The sequence below is a fragment of the Canis aureus genome, chromosome 2 (assembly GCF_053574225.1).
Source record: "Canis aureus isolate CA01 chromosome 2, VMU_Caureus_v.1.0, whole genome shotgun sequence".
NCBI classification, from domain to species: domain Eukaryota; kingdom Metazoa; phylum Chordata; class Mammalia; order Carnivora; family Canidae; genus Canis; species Canis aureus.
In genome coordinates, this window is record NC_135612.1 from 65,983,085 (window position 1) to 65,995,361 (window position 12,277).

Sequence of the window (12,277 nt, forward strand, 5' to 3'; positions counted from 1 at the left end):
GATGATAAACTGAGCATATGCTTCAATGTCCTTTTTCTACCCCAAATACATAGAATAAAATTAACCATAATAGTGCTGTAAAACAAGAAGGAATACTCTCTATAGACCAGCAATTATAAAGAATTCCTGAAAGACTTGAGGCAGATGGAATGTGAATAATTGATGAAGCCTAACCACTCAGGAGGGGGTCTGCTCCCAGTCGGGAGTAGCTTCAGATACTCTGTCTAGATGCTGAGGATTGAATACTGGAGCAGGAGGGAGCTCTAGGGAACTCTTGGCAGTCAAGGTGACTTCTACAATACCATCGTAGGAGAGACCAGATGGCTTGCCCCTCTCCCCCACCACATACACCACACTTGTGAGGGCAGTGGCAGAAGCAGTACATGGAGACGCTAGACCTGAGAGGGAAAATAGCCCCTGAATGGCTGATGATACTCAAGGGAAAAGAGGAGTCTCCAGACTAGAAGACTAGATAATAATCATCCCAGCAATATGTTCTACCTTTGTTTTATCATCACTGGCAACAGGCGGTATAATCTAGTTCTCAAATAAGCAAACAAAGAATCAAAAACACAAAGATCAGTACAAAACCAAGCCTCATTTAACATTTAAGAAAGTCAATCTAATAAAAGAGTCAGCAAACTCAATACATACAAGTTCTGAGAACTAAGGGAACCAAACAAATACAGCAAATATAGAGAGACAAGAGAGGACATTGCATTCAAATAAAAGGATTCAACTAAAGATCTTGGACACAGAAAATTGTTGAAATAAAAGGAACATTTAGTAGATGTACTGGTGGCAGAATGTACAGAACTTAGAAGAGAACTTGCAGCTGGAAGATCTTGTTGACAAATTTTCTCAGAACACCAAGTAAAATGGCAAAAATGAAGACACAAAAGAAAAATTAGAAGCTAGAAGAAATCAGAAGTTCTAAGAGGGATTCTGGAAGAAAAGAATGCAGAACAGATAGAAAAAACGTAGGCAAAAAATAATAGAAGAAACATATCCAATTTCCAGAAGACATAAATTTTCAGATTAAAAGGGACCACTAGGGACTGGGCAAGAGGAATATAAAATGACTCACATTGAGAAATATCATAGAAAAATTCAGACTAGGACACCTGGGTGTCTCAGAGGTTAATTGTTTACCTTCTGCTCAGGGCATGATCCTGGATTGAGTCCCACTTTGGGTTCCCCTCAGGGAGCCTGTTTTCCCCTCTGCTTATGTCTCTGCCTCTCTCTGTGTCTCTCATGAATAAATAAATAAAATCTTAAAGAAAAAATTTCAGACCATCAAAAATAAAGAGGAAATCCAAAAACCCCCCAGAAGAGGGGAGAAAAGTACTGTTCTACAAAAGAATAACAATCATATTGTCAGAAGTCTTGTAATTCATAACATTGGATGCAAGAAGAAAATATAACAATACCATCAACATTCTATACCCAGCTAAACTATTGTTCAATTCAAATGGAAGGACAAAATAGACACATTCCACTGACTTGGATACTTTACCATCCTTAAACTCTAACTAGAACAATTATTAGAAAATGTATATGGCAAAACAAACTAAAATAAATCCAAGAGGAAGATGTGGGGGTAAAAGAAAAAAAGAGAAAACAAAAACAGTAAAATATATAACAGAGAATAAAAAACTTGATTATTAAAATATTTGATAAATAAATCTCAGATGATTTCAACATTGTATATGAAAGAAGACCAAGAAAAGGTGGGAATTTAGGGATGTCTGGGTGGCTCAGCGGTTGAGCATCTGCCTTTGGCTTAGGGCCTGATCCTGGATTCTAAGGATCAGGTCCTACATTGGGTTCCTTGCATGGAGCCTGCTTCTCCTCCTTCTGCCTGTGTCTCTGCCTCTCTCTGTGTGTGTCTCTTATGAATAAATAAATAAAATATTAAAAAAAAGAAAGAAAACACGGGAATTTAAATTTTGGCTAGGCTTTGTCTTATTTTGGAAGAAGTGATAGATATCAATTAACTCTTGATATTCATTAGAAAATTAAGGATTTTTTTTTATTTTTATTTATTTATGATAGTCACAGAGAGAGAGAGAGAGAGGCAGAGACACAGGCAGAGGGAGAAGCAGGCTCCATGCACCGGGAGCCCGACGTGGGATTCGATCCCGGGTCTCCAGGATCGCGCCCTGGGCCAAAGGCAGGCGCCAAACCGCTGCGCCACCCAGGGATCCCTCATTAGAAAATTAAAAAAAAAAAAAAACTACCCATACACATGTGAGTTGGGAACTGTGAACTCCCACATGGCACAAAGGACTTTCCTGAACAGTGTGCTATGAGATTTGACCAAATTTTAGCCTGGTTTCTACCTGTACTAGGTCATCTCCCTAAAGGTGACCCCAGCCCTTGGGATGAATGCAAAGTGTACATTGCCCCAACCCATATTGCCAAGCCATTTTCAGTAAGTTTTCACTTATTGCACTTATGTAATTCTCCATTTCCCCATAGCCCAGTCCCTGCTCCCATCTTATACTTCCCCATAGCCCCGCCTTGTTCTCTCTCTGTTCTCCCTTGACAATCTCAGTTACCTTGTCTTAGTTGGAGTTGAGCCCCATCTATACTGGAGTCTCTTAGCCCTACTGCAGTAGTCTACATAAAATCTGTCTTGTTGCCTTAACAAGAGTCTGGCTCTGTTTTTCTTTGACAGTGTCAAAAGTTTTTGAGTGAGAATTAGAATGGTAAAAGTAAAACGTACAGTCTGAGTCTGAAAAGACCCCTACTTAGGTGTCTCTGAGGAGGAGATATTAAAGATGAAGGATGTGAGACAGACTTCCTGGTAATTGGAGAAAGAGGGTTTCGGGCCGAGGCCATAGCAAATGCAAAGGTCCTGAGCTGGAAGAGGACTTAGCGATTTGGGGCAACAAGTAAGAGATAAATATGAAAAAAGTAAAAAGTGAGTAACAGAGTGGGTTGAGGTAAGGTTGGAAAGGGAAGCAGGTGACTTGTAAATCATGGGGCTTCTTGGTTTTAGGGCACCAACATTTCTGTCTGAAGCTCTGAAGTAATTCTGAATTATTTGTAATTCAGCTGTGCCTTGGTTCTCTCTCCCCACAGGCAGGGAGCTTGACAAAGACAAGGAGTCTGTCTCATCGTTGATGTTCACCCAGTTCTTCACCCAGTAGCCACAGTAAAGGCTCAATAAATGAATGATGGTTAATTCCTGGGTTGTTTTTGTTTTGTTTTGTTTTGTTTTCTTGGTGTGTGTGTGTCTCTCACAATGTTTGTAATTCTGCAAGATTTAAGATTTAAAAAGAGAGAGAAGCAGCAGATGTCTTATTTCTTCAAGGAGGCAGTTTAGAAAGAAAGGCTATAGCTACAGGCACATCCCCAACAAAAGGTCCAGGCTTTGAGAATGGGAGCACTCCCCAACACTTAACTTGTCTCTGACCTTTCTTACTTCCTCTGCCCCCAACCACTTTCACATATAGGACACTTAGACCTGAGAAGCTGAAGTACAGTTTTCTGAGTTTAAATACAAAGCATCTTTCTGGGATATGTGCCCACACACTGCTCATCATCATACTGGAGCTATCCTGCCAAACTGGAAGATTGACTCATAAAGTTCTACAGCTTTTGGCCAGGATACAATTAGGTGCCACTGGGCAGGGGTAGATAATGAGTGACAGTGAACCAGCCCTTCCACCTAAGAGAAGTTTCTCAAAGACTCCCTGTTTCCTTTGATCAAACACAATGGGATGAACTAGCAACCAACTCAATGGGTTTCTATTTTCTTGGAAGAAAGAAGCACCAGGAGAGGTGGCCTGCTATTTTTCTGAGTGCACTCAGATGGTATTATTGACTGAATGGCCTTACATGGAGCTGTGGGAGATAGCCCTTCCCCCTGTCATGAAGGACACGAACTTCTTTGAAAACTGAAGTCCTTCCATATCTTACCCTAGAAACACTCAAAGATGTGACTGACATGGCTTTGCATTTCTGTAGGAGAGTCTTCTTATTCTGCAGAGAGAAATATCATGTGCTTTGAGGAAATATAGAATGGCAAATAGGGCTGTTTTCCTTTAATTTTCTCCCCACTAGGGGTTAACACTGTATAAATCTTGGAGCCAGTGAATACCCCAGACTCACTTCATGCTGCAGGTGATGCGATTATGTGATTATGAGTAGAGAAGCCTTATATTTGGGTGTTTTGAAAACAAATAAGTTCTTTCAATGATTCCTATACTCTCTCATAGTTAAAACTATTGTTTTATTATTATTTCTTTTTATCAAAGAATAGAATGTATCCTACTTTTTTCTTGAGTTTGGTGTGTGTGTGTTTGAGGAGCAAAGGTGTGGAGATGGATATTAACTTGTGTTTCTCACTATTTTTGGAAAGCAGTTTTGAAAGGCACTGATTACTGAAATAAACTGATTTTATAAACTTCCTTGCTCATCCTCTTAAGACCTGGTTTAGACATATCCTTCCTGAAGCTTTTTCAGATTCATCCAAGCCAACTGATCCTTGTTCTCCACCATAAACAAGCATTTTTTTTAAAAGATTTTATCCATTTATTCATGAGAGAGAGAGAGAGGCAGAGACACAGGCAGAGGGAGAAGCAGGCTCCATGTTGGGAACCTGATGCAGGACTCGATCCCAGGACTCCAGGATCACACCCTAAGCCAATGGCAGATGCTCCACCACTGAGCCACCCAGGCACCCCTAAACAAGCATTTATTAAGGTAGTTATAACCCTGTATAGTGCTTATGCTTATCTGTCTCCTCCTATCCATAAAGGCCTTTATGAGCTTTCTCCATGAGCTCAAGTAGAACGCTTCCTCTCTACAACCCTAGACATCTGTAAATATTGGCTGATTTAATAGGATTGAATGAGTGGAGCAATAATTCCTAACCCAGAGATCACTGATCCTCCAGACATTTACAAAGGCAATAACTATCATTCACAAGGTATTTTCAATATTGGATAACTTTAATGAATACTGGACATCTACCACTAAGAGTTTAGCTCTGCTTATGTGAAATGTCTCTTTGTTTTGAGATTATTTTATTAACTCTGCTAATACTGCTGTCAGATGGGATATTATTGGCTATTAAGTGAATCGATGAAGAAATTATTACTTTGTCAATAGGATTTTCTTTCCTAGTAGACAAAATCATTGAAAATATTTTGTCTTTGTGGAGAAAATAAAACAATAAGAAGAAACAGGCAACCAGAGCTTTGGGGGCCTATCATCTTACCAAATCTGCAACTAAGCAAGGGGTAGAGCTAGGTAGGAATAGTTCCTCTGCAGAGTATGTAAATAAAGCCAGACAAAGGAGACTTCTGGATTTAGAGGACAGTAGAGACTTCTTGATTTCAAAACTTCGCCACATGCTCCCCAAAGGGAAACACATTGAGACCACAGGGAAAGCAGCTAAAAGTACATTTGATCATGCCTTTGGCATTACTAGGAGACAGAGGCCCCATGGCCTTTAATTTCCCTATAGGTAGAGGAGAGGGTGAATCCCAACAGAGGCCCTGCCTGTGGGTAAGAGAGTAGAAAAGAGGAGGCTTAAGAGAAATGTAGAAAATAGCAGAGAACCTATATAAAGCGCAAACAAAATAGCCCCAGAAATAGAAATTCCAACATTAAATGCAAAACAAACAAATAAATAAAACACAAAACACAAAAACCACCCAAAACCTAAACAAAACAAAACAAAACAAAGCAAAACAACAAAACTCACCAGGCTGCAACTGAGAAGTTCATAGAACTGAATACAGGGAAGGATTTTGAATGGATAAGAGAATGGAAAGGTATAATTTGAGAAGCACCGCTTCTGGGGAAGACATAGACACATGGAGAAGGGATGGTGTTTCTTGAAAACAAATCAATGAAGAAAATAAGTAGGAAAGATTAGGAACTCTCCAGGAAAAATAAGCCTTTCTTTCTCTACCCCACCATCACCAAAATCATCCACAACAGAAACTGTACTGAAGGGGGGAGAACTCACATAAAGGGGAGCTCTTAAACAAAGAACTCTGATCATAAAAGAAATAAGAATCCAGAAAAGTAGACCATAATCCTACAAAACTACTGTAAAAAAATTAGAATCAAAGAATGATTTGTGCTTTGGAGATATCTGCTGATGGAATTCTTACCAAGAAATTCAACTAAAAAGCAGAAGAGTAAACACAACAGACTTTTCTGGTCTTCTTGAGTTTTGGTAGAGCTGTATGATATGGTGCCTAATCATGGAAATGGATACAGGATACATATATAGAGAGACATAAGACATTTTACCATAACAGGGAAAGCAAAGAAACTTAATAGGAGACAGGTTTTCTGCACTTCATATAAACTGATACAATGTAATCATCAGCAGACTGGGATACGTTCATGTGCCTATAATGTAATACCTAGTGCAACCATCAGAAAGGCTATGTAAAGAGATACAGTCAAAAACTTCTGTCCAAAGCTGGGGAAAGAATATTTCAGTCAGAAGGCACAGAAAGTGCAAAGGCCCTGAGTTGGAAAAGTACACTGAATCATGCTAGTACTATAGATAAATCAAAATGAAATTCTAAATTTCATTTGTTCATTCGTAGGGATCTATGGTAAGGCAGGAAAAAGAAAAGATAATTAAATAGAGGGAACAAGCAAAACACATATATATGGCAGACATAAACTTTAACATATATCCATAATTAAAGATGATATTCTCATAATGACCAACTATAGATGGAAGACTGATGGGTTCAGGGATTGGGAAGGGATGGGAGTGAATAAATCTCCAAGGGGCAACACAAGGAATCTTTGTGATAGTTCTGTATCTTGATTGCAGTGGTGCTTACACAAATGTACAATGTGTGAACAATGACATGGAACTATACACACATCATGCCGATGTCAACTTTTAATTTGATGTTGTGCTGTCCTTCTGTAAGTTGCAACGATAAGGACATCACTGGGTGAACATAAGACTTCTCTGCAATGTCTTTGCAGCTTCCTGTGAATCTATCATTATTTTGAAATAAAAAGTTAAAAATAAATAAAATATTTAAATAAGAAGAGATGAGAGGTAGTGGAAAGTAGGATGACTCTTTTAAATGTAAGAGGATACCTTTTAAAACTGACATAGAAGATAGTGAAGTAGGAAAATAGAAGATATTGGAACTATAAAAAGTATGAAAACTAAAGAAACTACTAGACTAAAAATGAAAATTTTTGTAAATACTAAAGAAAAAAGGACAATACACCAGAAGGAAGGAAACACAATAAATATAATGTTATATATACATATGTAACATAGATATAATAATATATAGATATAATAATATAAGGTAATAAGAACAGGAAACAACAAGTATTGGCAAGGATGTGGAGAAAGGGAAACCATCATACACTATTGGTGGGATTGCAAGCTGTTGCAGTCACTACGGAAAAGAGCATGGAGGTTCCTCAAAAAGTTGAAAATAGAACTACTTTATGATCCAGCAATCACATTACTGGGTGTTTATCTAAAAATATAAGAATATTAATTCAAAGAGATACATGCATTGCTATGTTTATAGCAGCTTTATCTACAATAGCCAAGATATGGAAGCAGCCCAAGTTTCCATTGCCAGATGAATGGATAAAGAAGATGTGGTATATATACACCATGGAATATTATTCAGCCTTAAAAAAAGAATGAAATCTTGCCATTTGCAACAATATGGGTGGGCTAGAGAGTATAATACTAAGCGAAATAAGTCAGTCAGAGAAAGACAGACTTCACTCATATGTGGAATTTAAGAAACAAAACCAAGAAAGAAAAAAGAGAGGGAGAGAGAGTGACAAACCGAGAGCTAGACTCTTCCCTCTAGAGAACACACTGCTGGTTACCAGAGGGGAGGTTGGTGGAGGGATGCAGGGAGTAGGTATTGGGGATTAAGGAGTGCACTTTTCATGATGAGCACTGAGTAAAGTGCAGAATTGTTGAATCACTATATCGTACACCTGAAATTAATATAACACTGTATGTCAATTATACTGGTATAAAATAAATAATAAAAAAAATGATATAAGGTAATAAGACAAAATTGAGACCAAACATCTTAACCATACCACATACCAATAAATGTGATTGGACTTAACTCATCTATTAATAGGAAATTCTTTCAAATTGATTTATAAAGCAAAACCCAACCCTATACTATATTCAAGAGACACTCTTGAAATGAGTGATTCAAACCAACTACCGAAGCAGGGATGACAAGATTTCACAGACGAATGGAAATAATCAAAGAAGGCCAGTCATCTCTGCTGTGCGAACTGTGTCTGAGCCAGGCTCAGGGCTGGGAGCAGGCTGCCTGGGTGGGGATTCCTGCTGATTGCTCCCCAGCCATCTCCTACTCCTCCCCTCTGCTTTCTTCTGCCTTCCGCAATGGCTCCCTAGCTCTCTCTCAGAAATCTAATACTCTCCCATGTGGGTACTTGCTGTCTGAATCACTCCTTCTCCAGGTACCCACTTAGTTTACTTCTCCACTTTTTCGTACTTCTTCTCTCAAGTCTCCTTATCAGAAAGGAAATACCTAACTGCTACATAAAATAACTCCTCCTTGCACTGAGATCTAAAATAGCGATCTCCATAGTACTTATCACTGCTTGGCACGTGACATGTATTACCCAGCTTGGGCTGCTGTACCCAATACCACGGGTGGGGTGGCTTAAGCATTATACTTCATATTTCAAATTTTCATGTTTCTGAAAACCAGAAGTTCCCAAGCAAGGTCTGGGAAGGTTTGATGTCTAGTGAGAGTTGTTATCCTGGTTTGTAGATGGCTACTGGATTGCTTCAACCCTCATAGGACCTTTCCTCTGAGCTGAGGGAGGGGGAGGGGAGGGGGGAGAGGGAAACAGAGGGAGGGAAGGAAGGTGGAGAGGGAAGGAGGGAGGGATGGAGAGGGAGGCAGGGAGAGAGAAAGTGATTTCCTCTTTATAAAGCCACCAATCCTATCAGATTAAGACCCTACATATGACCTCAGTTAACCTTACTGACCCCTATATAGACCCTATTTCCAAATACAGTCACATTAAGCTCAGGGCTTTATACAAATTTGTGGGGGGGGAGGGGCACGATTCAGTCCACAGCATGCACCTATTTATCTTTTTTTTTTTTAAGATTTTATTTATTTATTCATGAGAGACCCACACAGAGAGACAGAGAGAGGCAGAAACACAGGCAGAGGGAGAAGCAGGCTCCACGCAGGGAGCTTAATGTGGGACTTGATCCCGAGACTCCAAGATCATCATGCCCTGGGCAGAAGGCAGGCGCTAAACCGCTGAGCCACCCAGGGATCCTCCCCTATTTATCTTTTTATCATCTGTCCAATGAGTGTTCCACGAGAGCAAGAACCTTCCTACATTCTGTCCACAGCTGCATCTCTAGTACCCCGAATACAGCCTAACATAATCGGAGTTCAGTAAAATTCTGTGAATTCATTAATGCACACACACAAAATAATAGGATGATATTTCGCATGTCCTGGCCCTTGCTAACCTTCCTTTTTCTCATCTATAAAAAGGGGATAATAAATATAGCTACCTCACAGTTTTGTTTTAAATGTTAAAGGAGATAATCCATACGAAGTGCTTTGCCTTGTACCTGGCATATGGGAAGAGCATGGTATCGATCGGTTATGTCTGTTTCTTATTTCTTGTTGCCAATATTATGATTATGTGAACACAACTGTGTTCTCCAGTCCCACTTGCAGCAACACTATGGGATGGAGATAGGGCAAGCTGGTGCCAGCATACTCTAGAGGGACAGTGATCATCAATGTCACAAGATGTCATGTGTAGTTTGTTCTTGGTTTTAGTTTGTGGTTTGAGATGCAATTTGACTCGGTTCCTTGGTTTTCTAGTTTAGGTAGGTGGTTAGTATCCTGACCCCTGACCCTCTTTCAGGTTTCACAATGCAGCTGTTACCTGTCCTCTGCCCACATTGCCATTTCCATGGGATGTGGGGAGCCTTCATGTGTAACTGGGGGACAGATGGGGTGGGAGGGAAGGAAAGAGAAGATGCTTTCTGCACAGATCTTCATCCAGGTCCCCTGAGCTGGGAAGACCCTGCTAGTCCATCTCATTACAAGGTCTACAGCCAGGTGTGCCCTCCCTCACTGCCTCAGACCCTCTCAGGTGAAGAAACAAGTGGATGTGCTTGTCCAACCCTCAGACTCAGCCAGCTGCTTCTCACGCTTGTCTTTATTTTTATCTCAGGGAAAAGACAGCATCCTGTCTGCCCCCCGCCGCCCCCCCCCCCCCCCCACGTCCCAGAAGTCTTGGTCACAAAGGAGCCCTGAGCAGGTCTCCAGTCTTTGAATCTTTGTCTTGGGGAAGAATTAATTGTTGCCAGGAAGCAGGTGAGATTTGTGTGTGTGCACATCAAACATGTAGAACTGGAGACCTGTCCAGTTATACTGGGCTGCAGGGTGGAGGTTGTGGCCAGCACCTCTTGACAAAATGCCTTTCTAGAACATTCAGATCCACGGTGTTTCTCTGTTTCAATCAGCTAATCCTTAAAGCTACTCAGCTCTCCCCTTTTTTGTTTTTGAATAGAAAGATTAATAAGGCAGTACTTACCCTCTGATGACCATTACCTTGAAGAAAAACTTTGAGGAGTACCTTAAAATACAAACAAAACAAGACATCTGAAAAATCAACCTGATTGCTACCGCTATTACTTCACACTGCCAGAAGATGGGGCCACATCTATTTTTCTATATTCTTGCAAACTGCAGACACCAGGGGGAAAAATCTGTGTTGGTAGGTTCATTCCACAGTGAATGATTTTAGTCTTGGCTTTATTTTTGCACTCTGTCTCCTCCCTCCATCTCTCCCCACCTCCATTCCTTCCCTCCTTCCTTCCATCCCTCCCTTCCTTCCATTCTTTCTCTTTCTTTTTTTTTTATCACTGCTTTATTCTTAGGAAGCCATGAGAGAACTCTCTCTCTCTCTCTCTCTCTCTTTTTAAGACACAGAAGGACCACTCCTCCTATGACTTTGAAAGCGAATAAAATAGAACCCATGGCCTTTCACCTAGGGTGTCATTTCCTTCAGTTTTCTACTCAGAAAAATAAAACTTAAGAACATCTGTTATATTCCTTTAGTTGAGCCTTATTTTAGGCCATCGAAAGCTTTGGAAGAAAGGTAGAGCATCAGCCAACAAAGAGTTATTATCTGTCCTCCAGAACCCAGCTTGGGAGACCTCATTATCACACCACTCCCACGTCAGGAGGTAGTACAACAAAAGGTACTGAAGCTGAGGCTGCTGTGAGTGTGTTGTGGGGAGAACAGGGGGTGTCTTGAAGGATGAGCGGAGGAGGTGGGAAATTGGCAAGAAGTGGAGAGAAATGCTATTTTTTTAAAGCTTTATAATTTACTGTATTCATCCTCTGAAATGCTCTATTGTATTTTTTTTCTCTGTGAAAGGCCTAATTTCCCCCTTCATTCAATTCCTCTGCCCTAGTTTAAGAAAGAAAGAAAAAAAAAAAAACCAATTGATTGGAATCAGGGCAGTGATAATTTCCATGACAATATCAACAGTTTTAAAATCAGGCTCACAAATTCTGAGCAAAATTACTCCGTGGCTCCTGGAAAATCAGCCTCACAGAGCAGCTTTTGCTAAACTCTAATCTGGTTTCCAATCAGGCCACAGCCCACAGAGAACCCCTGTTAGCAGAGGGGGAAATAGTTTGATGGGTTTGATTGCATGGCGGGACCAGCCCCCGTCAGCCATCTGGGCAGCCCTGAAGTTCAGGAACTCACAGACATTATTGTGTGGCTTTGCTCCTGATGAGAGAAATTAGTGGGCAAATGGTCTGGCTATGGTTAAATCTCCCTTGTCTTGGAACCACTCTCAGATGATAACCAGTTCTCTCTGAATGGAATTGGCAACTTCCTTCGTTCATATTTCCTATTTAAGATGCTCTGGTCTCCTTTAGTCTTGGGTTTGCATAGTTGTATATAAGATATTCTCTGGCTAGAAACACCTGCTTTGTGTGTCTCGGTTTCCAGCCTGGTTTAAGGAAGGTTATTTTGAGCTTAGCTCAGCACCCATGTTGTGGTTTACTGCAGAGTTCAGTGGTGTTGGCCAGAAATGTGAAACCGTCAGAAGATCAGGTCTCTTTAAATCCCTGCAAGCCCAATTTTCCTCCAGACTCCAAACGGTAGAGTCTGAGAGATAAGAACATCCGCCAGCCAGCCCCAGATAGTACAGACACCCCCATCCAAGCTTTTCATTCCTAGAGATTAGATTGAC